We start from the raw sequence: 9,457 nt of genomic DNA, 5'->3' as shown, positions 1-9,457 counted from the left end.
TGATTTCGTCAGCCTGTCAACAACAACCCAGATAGAGTCGTACCTGCGTGGAGTGCGCGGTAATCCAACAACGAAATCCATATTAATCATCTCCCATTTCCAGGCTGGAATTTCCATCTCCTGCAATAATCCACCGGGCTTCTGATGCTCGATCTTAACTTGCTGGCAGTTCGGGCACTGACTAACAAACTCAGCAATATCTTTCTTCATGCCGTCCCACCAATACAAACACCTGAGGTCCCGGTACATTTTAGTGGAACCAGGATGGACAGAATATCGTGCATTATGGGCCTCGCCCATAATCTGCCGCCGTAAGCCCGCAACGTCCGGTACACAGAATCTGCCGTCATATAATAATACTCCGTCAGGCGAGATCTCAAACTGAGTCTTTGATTTACTAAGGGCCACATCTCTGTACTGAATCAAAAGAGGATCCTCAAACTGGCGCTGCTTTACCTCCTGAATAATAGATGACTCAGCAACTGGACGAACAGAAATCCCAGAATCTCCAGAATCCACCAAACGAACTCCGAGGCTGGCCAGCTGATGAATATCACGAACCAAATCTCTCTTATCAGATGGAACATCAGCCAGACTGCCCACGGACTTGCGGCTAAGCGCATCAGCTACCACATTGGCTTTCCCCGGATGGTACAAAATATCAACATCGTAATCCTTTAGTAACTCAAGCCATCTCCGCTGCCGCAAATTTAGTTCCTTCTGCCTAAAAATATACTGGAGACTCTTATGGTCCGTATAGATATCAACATGGACCCCATATAAATAATGCCGCCAAATCTTCAAAGCATGAATCACCGCGGCCAACTCAAGATCATGAGTGGGATAGTTCTTCTCGTGCGGTCTGAGCTGCCGGGAAGCATAGGCTATGACTCGACCGTGCTGCATCAATACACATCCTATCCCAATACCAGAGGCGTCACAATAGACAACATACCCGTCAGATCCCTCTGGAAGAGCCAGAACTGGTGCTGTAATCAATCTCTCCTTCAGCATCTGAAAGCTGCACTCGCAGGCATCCGACCACTGGAATTTTGCTGCTTTCTGGGTAAGCCTCGTCAGTGGTGCTGAAATAGAAGAGAAATCCTCCACGAACCTGCGGTAATACCCAGCCAATCCAAGAAAACTACGCACCTCTGTCGGTGTAGTAGGCCTGGGCCAATTCTGCACAGCCTCAATCTTCTGCGTGTCAACCCGAATACCATCTGCGCCGACAATATGGCCCAAGAATGCCACAGAAGTCAACCAGAACTCACACTTAGAGAATTTAGCATATAACTTCTGCTGACGGAGGATGCCAAGTACCGTCCTCAAATGATCTGAGTGCTCCTCGACTGATCGCGAGTAAATCAGAATATCGTCAATAAACACAATAACAAACATATCCAGGAAAGGCCGAAATACCCGGTTCATCAGATCCATAAATACTGCTGGAGCATTAGTCAGCCCGAAAGACATAACTCTGAACTCATAATGCCCGTACCGAGTCCTGAAAGCAGTCTTCGGGATATCTGACTCCCGTACTCGCACCTGATGGTAACCCGAACGCAGATCTATCTTTGAAAAATGTCTAGCACCCTGCAGCTGGTCAAACAAATCATCAATCCGGGGGAGGGGATATTTGTTCTTAATAGTCACCTTATTCAGCTGCCGGTAGTCGATACACATCCGCAATGACCCATCTTTCTTCCTGACAAACAATACCGGCGCCCCCCAGGGTGATGTACTGGGCCTGATAAAACCCTTATCCAGCAAATCTTTCAGCTGCTCCTTCAACTCCTTCAACTCAGCTGGTGCCATTCTGTACGGAGGAATAGATATAGGCTGCGTATCCGGCATCAACTCAATAGAAAAATCAATCTCCCGCTCAGGCGGAAGGCCAGGAAGCTCGTCAGGAAAAACATCTGGAAACTCGCTGACGACCGGAACAGACTGAAGGGTAGGTACCTCCGCGGCAGTATCGCGCACACGAACCAAATGATAGATATACCCCTTCTGGATCATCTTCTTAGCCTTGAGGTATGAAATAAACTTACCCTTCGGCGATGCTGTAGATCCGAACCACTCTATGACTGGTTCCCCTGGAAACTGAAAACGGACTACCTTTTTCTGGCAGTCGACATTAGCATAACAGGAAGACAACCAGTCCATGCCCATAATGACGTCAAACTCAAGCATGCCTAACTCTATCAAATCAGCCTTAGTGCTACGATCATAAATGGTCACAGAACAATCCCTATAGATCTGTCTCGCTACAATAAAATCCCCAACTGGCGTAGCTACCTCAAATGGCTCTATAGGCTCAGACACTATCCCAATCTTACTAGCAACGAGCGGGGAAATATATGATAAAGTAGAACCAGGGTCAATCAATGCATATACAGATCTGGAGAAAACCAGCAATGTACCTGTGACGACGTTTGGCGAAGCCTCCTGATCCTGGCGGCTGGCCAAAGCATATATGCGGTTCGAGGGACCGCTAGAACCTGAAGTGCCACCGCGGCCTCGACCGCGTCCTGCCGGTGCTGAAATACCTCGCCCTCCAGGGCGTGCAACTGATGGAGCAGAAGAAGAACCGGCGGCTGACCCTGTCTGCTGAGCAGCACTACTAGAACCGCTAGCCAATGGACAATCTCTCATAAAGTGGCCCTGACCGCCACAAGAAAAACAAGCTCCCGTCGCTCGGTAACACTCCCCGGGATGTGACTTCCCGCAATGAGGACAACGGGGCCTGGGTGGTCTGGCCTGGCTGGGACCCCTGGGTACCTGTGAACCTGCCACTCTGGAGCTCTGACCGGCCCCAGACGGTCCTGTACTATCGAATCTCCGGCTACCTGACTGAGTACCCCGGCCGGAGGGAGGAAAATGCCTATCTGACTGCTGCTGCTGAGGCTGTCTGCCTCGAGAATCTCCAGAATAACCTGCGGACCTAGCCCTCTTGGGCGGCCTCCTATCTCGATCTCTGCCAGCCGGATCAGACATGCGACGGTCCTCCATACCCATCGCATAGGCCTGAAGTCGGGAAATGTCCATGTCTGCCTGCAATGACACTGCCATACAACTATCAACCAAATACCGGTCCAATCCCATAACATATCTGTGCATCCGATCGGACATATCTGCTACCACGGCCGGTGCATATCGGGCCAGAGAATCAAACTCAAGGTTATACTCCCGAACACTCCGACCCCTCTGCTGCAGACATAAGAATCGATCAGCCCGTGCCCGCCGTAACTCTGGGGGCAAAAAGTGGCGGGTGAATGCTGTCACAAACTGATCCCAAGTGGCTGGAGGGGCACCCTCTCCCCTAGACAACTCCCAAGTCTCGTACCAGTGGGTAGCCACATCTCGAAGCCGGTGCGAAGCCAGCTCAACCGACTCGGTCTCTGAAGCCCTGACCAAGTCCAGTGAGCGTCGCATCCCCCGAATAAAGTCGTGGGGGTCCTCGTCGGGCTTAGACCCGAAGAACTCTGGAGGGCCACATAGCAAAAACTCCCGAACTCTCAGGCTGTCCCGCCTGTCATCATCATCGTCGTCCCTCCGCCCGCGCCTGCGAGCCTGTCCTGCTACCAGTGTAGTCAACAGCTGTACAGCCTCCCTCAGGGTCCTATCCTCCGCCCCTGGCTGAGGAGCTGGAGTCTCAGGTGCGGGTACACGGACCCCTGGAGCTGCTGAAGGTCCTGCTCCAGGCTGTACTAGTGGGGGTGTAGCAGACCCCTCAGAATGAGGCACATCCTCAGGCAAATCATAGACACGAGCCCGGGTAGCTCGCTGTGCCTGGCTAGTCTCTCCAATCCTCGCCTTGCCCTTCTGGGCTGCCGTTGCCTTCTTCGGAGGCATCACTGCAAACACGAAGGCGAGTCAGATCAAAATCATCCTAATAGCACAACTCTATCGCACGATCTAAGATTACAAAGAAAGTAACATCCTAAATGCCCTATAGCTTCCCGTTTATAGATGTGGTGCACAACACATCGATAAACAAGACTCTACGGGACACGGCCTGTAGACATTCCGAGGACAAACTGCTCTGATACCACTTTTGTCACGACCCAGCCCCGTGGCCCGCGACTGGCACCCTACCTGGGTACCCAGACCAAATCGCATATTCATTTCCGAATCCAAACTTATTTCAGAATTTTCAAGAAGTTATATCACACATAATTTATATCGAAAATATGTCTTAAGCGGTCATATCAAATCAAACTCAAACAAAGCGGCGGAATAGGCATCGCCGGTCAAAATACAAATATATACAGAAGGGCCATTTGGGGCCATCATATCAAACAGACCGCTTTAAGACCCGAAAGCAAAATCAGACAACATACACATAGGACCCTCGCCCCACATATATGACTACAGGCCTCTACAAACTCAAACAAAAACCTATGGCGAGACAGGGCCCCGCCGTACCCAAATAGTCAGATATACCAAATATATACAAAGTAAAAGAGTCTGTACCAAAAGTGGACTCCGGATCGGATAAGAGTACTCCGGAATAGCGAGAAGTGAAGCCTACTGCGGAGGATCACCGATATCTGCACCTGCGGGCATAAAACGCAGCCCCCCGAAGAAAGGGGGTCAGTACGAAATATGTACTGAGTATGTAAAGCACGGAGTACAGAATTATAGATCAAAACCGAAAGCAAATCAAATGTCAAAGTGGGGTACAAACTGGTATGTCAAAATCTGTATCGAAATAATAGACATGTATTTTATGCAAACAAAATCATGCAAACGCTTAAGAACGTGGTCGCCACTCCGACGCTGGCGCCACACACAGCATAACACCAGAAGGTTTCAAATCTCCGTACATCCCCGAACATAATCATAATCATCGGTGAGCGTATCGCATCACGAGCCATATCACAGCATAACTCCAAACGGAACCCGGCCCTATGGCGAAGCCTCGGGAACCGTACCACAGCATACGACCGAATTATCATAAAACGCACGAATCAAAACCGGCCCGGGAACCGGTGAACGAAGTCATAATAAGGCACGAGCGGAGTCGTGAGCAAACAAATGCAAATCGTATTTCAAAATAGTGTTTCAAAACAAAGTAAACTCATAAATCATATCCCATTACAAAATAGTCGAATACTTAGTCGACATAAGGTTTCATTTTGCAAAACGATTCCAAAATGGTCCATATAGTTCAAAACCTGGATTAGTGCATCGAATAGTCCAAACATACCCCGTGGAAGGATGTTCCAAAGATCAGAAGTGGTACGTTCAACTCTATTCTCAAAGATGGCCCGAAGGGCAAATCGGGCATTTTGGGGTAGCGGACCCTCCTCGAGTCGAAGTGAGGTGGCGAACATATTCTTTTTCGAGCAGTAATATGCCAAAGGTCATACATAATCATTTCTAGGTTACCCGACCACATTTCGATAGGTTTCGGACGAATAATGGCATTCTAGCCAAAAGGGAGCCTTTAGGCTTCAATCGAATTGAATGAATAGTAACTTTCCTGTGGATCGGGTTTCGAGGAGCAGAAATGCTCCGGAAGGTCTCATATTCAACCAACACACTAAGATATGCCAATTAAAGAATTGGGAAGCTTTACATACCTCACAGATGTCGTAAGCTCCTCCAAAAGTCCCGTCCCGTTTCGTCAAAAATCTGCAAATGGTCAAAGTTACCAAATGAGATTCTTAGGCTCAAAAATGCCTTTAACTCCATATTTGCCTACCGAAATTTCGGCAGCATTTCCCCTATAAATCTAAGATCCCCGAGGCGTAACTCGGCTCAAATTAACCAACCACAACAGCCCACACATCAACCAAACAATATAAACAACAATCAAGTCACCCTAGCTTCAAAATTCTACATGATTTCTTAAGTTGGCAACTTCCATTCAAACTTTCAAAATCCCAATTCTATATTCACATAATTGTATTCATTTACCCATCTAACACTAGTCAAACACATTCCAAATTCAATCTAAGCCATACACGAAATTGCACCAAAATCAATAAATTTCCATAGTTCTTCAAAATATCAAAATTTCACGACGAACATTCTAACTAACGTCGTTTCATTCCGAATTCATCCATATCATTAAAAAGTCATATCTAAAGTCTCTAGTACCCAAAATATACATTGATATACATAAAGATACCAAGGATATACACTTTCCGATAACATCCGAATTCGTTTTCCACCGCCAATCTAATTCAACAATCAATCATTTACGATATAAGGATCACAACAACACATTATGCCAACTTAAACAAGATCAATTCAAGCCATTTCTTTCCTTCCATACTCACGGCCAAACACACTACACACACACACCCACGACTTTCTATTTACGTTAAAATTACGGGATCTCCATCTACTTCCAATGCTTAACACATTCACATCAATTCTATAACATAAAAGGGGCAAAATTCTTACCTTTCCTTGAAACCCCGACTTGTCGCAAACGTCGATCTCGTGTCAAACTAATTATACCCCGTTGAAGAGGGCCTTGAGTACTTCACAATTATGGGAAGAACAAGAATTTTGATCAACTACCAAGCTTGGAGATTTTTTTTTTCTTTCTCCTCTAGCTACGGCCGAATGCCCCTTTTCTTTGTTGATGTTCTTGATTGTGATTTTTTGCTCTTGAATACTACTAAGGGTCATACATATATATCCATTTAGGGGTCATGTGCATAGCACATGACCCTTTAAAAGTGGGTTTGGGCTTGGCAAAGGGGCCGGCCACCCTTCAACTCTTGGGCTTCATTTTTCATTTTTTTTTTCAACTTTCTTGGCCCAATTCATAAAAGTCCCGTTTTGTAATTCCCGAAACTAATTTACGAAGTTCCAAATTTACCCTTGGCCTTTCCCGAGGGCTTAGCATTAAAGATTTCACAACCAACATAGTCATATTCACAAAAATTAAATTAGGTCCTTCTAACACCCGAGTCATAATTATTTCACGATTTCCAATTGTACGAAAACACGGGACATAACAGCATCTCCCTTATTTATATCCCTAACCCGAAATCGCAATACCAACAAAACAACTGCTACAATAGCACCAACATCAACAAAATCATCATCAATACAAAAATATTCCATAAAACATACCACCAGCTGATCAGGTGGTAATGCGTAAATAACGCCTCACCCTTTTCCCATACACCATATATATATATATATATATATATATATATATATATATATGTATATATACATAATATACGCGTATATAACGTCTTCTGGTCACGGGTCAATATGCATATATGTAAATGAATGCAACGCATAAATGTGAACTAACATAATCATGATACACAACTCAGGACCCATGAACAGAAGGGACAATCATAAGAGGGGTACAGGAACATCAAAGACTAAAGTACTCCTAGTGCTTCTAAGAGTAGAGTAATATGGAAGCTCGTTTACTCGTTGTTCGCTCATATCATAGGATCATGCCAAAAAGAAAGAAAGGGAAAGCCTTAGCATACCAGGAAGATAATTTCTCGACTTCCCAAATTACTTCCGGTCTCGCAATCTACATATAAAAGCAGTCGCACTATTATTAGGCTTATTGTCATATACTTGTTTTAAGCCTTCAAATGAAATCCCTTTTAGAATCTGCCGAAATTCGGGCAGCATCTCCCTTATTTATATCCCTAGCCCGAAATCGTAATACCAACAAAACAACTGCTACAATAGCACCAACATCAACAAAATCATCATCAATACAAAAATATTCCATAAAACATACCACCAGCTGATCAGGTGGTAATGCGTAAATAACGCCTCACCATTTCCCCATACACCATATATACATAATATACGCGTATATAACGTCTTCTGGTCACGGGTCAATATGCATATATGTAAATGAATGCAACGCATAAATGTGAATTAACATAATCATGATACACAACTCAGGACCCATGAACAGATGGGACAATCATAAGAGGGGTACAGGAACATCAAAGACTAAAGTACTCCTAGTGCTTCTAAGAGTAGAGTAATATGGAAGCTCGTTTACTCGTTGTTCGCTCATATCATAGGATCATGCCAAAAAGAAAGAAAGGGAAAGCCTTAGCATACCTGGAAGATAATTTCTCGACTTCCCAAATTACTTCCGGTCTCGCAATCTACATATAAAAGCAGTCGCACTATTATTAGGCTTATTGTCATATACTTGTTTTAAGCCTTCAAATGAAATCCCTTTTAGAATCTGCCGAAATTCGGGCAGCATCTCCCTTATTTATATCCCTAGCCCGAAATCGCAATACCAACAAAACAACTGCTACAATAGCACCAACATCAACAAAATCATCATCAATACAAAAATATTCCATAAAACATACAACCAGCTGATCAGGTGGTAATGCGTAAATAACGCCTCACCCTTTTGCCATACACCATATATATATATATATATATGTATATATACATAATATACGCGTATATAACGTCTTCTGGTCACGGGTCAATATGCATATATGTAAATGAATGCAACGCATGAATGTGAACTAACATAATCATGATACACAACTCAGGACCCATGAACAGAAGGGGCAATCATAAGAGGGGTACAGGAACATCAAAGACCAAAGTACTCCTAGTGCTTCTAAGAGTAGAGTAATATGGAAGCTCGTTTACTCGTTGTTCGCTCATATCATAGGATCATGCCAAAAAGAAAGAAAGGGAAAGCCTTAAAATACCTGGAACATAATTTCTCGACTTCCCAACTTACTTCCGGTCTCGCAATCTACATATAAAAGTAGTCGCATTATTATTAGGCTTATTGTCATATACTTGTTTAAAGCCTTCAAATGAAATCCCTTTTAGAATTTGCCGAAATTCGGGCAGCATCTCCCTTATTTATATCCCTAGCCCGAAATCGCAATACCAACAAAACAACTGCTACAATAGCACCAACATCAACAAAATCATCATCAATACAAAAATATTCCATAAAACATACAACCAGCTGATCAGGTGGTAATGCGTAAATAACGCCTCACCCTTTTGCCATACACCATATATATATATATATGTATATATATACATAATATACGCGTATATAACGTCTTCTGGTCACGGGTCAATATGCATATATGTAAATGAATGCAACGCATAAATGTGAACTAACATAATCATGATACACAACTCAGGACCCATGAACAGAAGGGACAATCATAAGAGGGGTACAGGAACATCAAAGACCAAAGTACTCCTAGTGCTTCTAAGAGTAGAGTAATATGGAGGCTCGTTTACTCGTTGTTCGCTCATATCATAGGATCATGCCAAAAAGAAAAAAAGGGAAAGCCTTAAAATACCTGGAAGATAATTTCTCGACTTCCCAACTTACTTCCGGTCTCGCAATCTACATATAAAAGCAGTCGCAATATTATTAGGCTTATTGTCATATACTTGTTTTAAGCCTTCAAATGAAATCCCTTTTAGAATTTGCCGAAATTCG

Source organism: Lycium barbarum, unplaced genomic scaffold (genome assembly GCF_019175385.1).
Source record: "Lycium barbarum isolate Lr01 unplaced genomic scaffold, ASM1917538v2 unchr_scaffold_14, whole genome shotgun sequence".
In the NCBI taxonomy this organism is placed as follows: Eukaryota; Viridiplantae; Streptophyta; class Magnoliopsida; order Solanales; family Solanaceae; genus Lycium; species Lycium barbarum.
Note: the sequence above shows the minus strand (reverse complement) of the source record.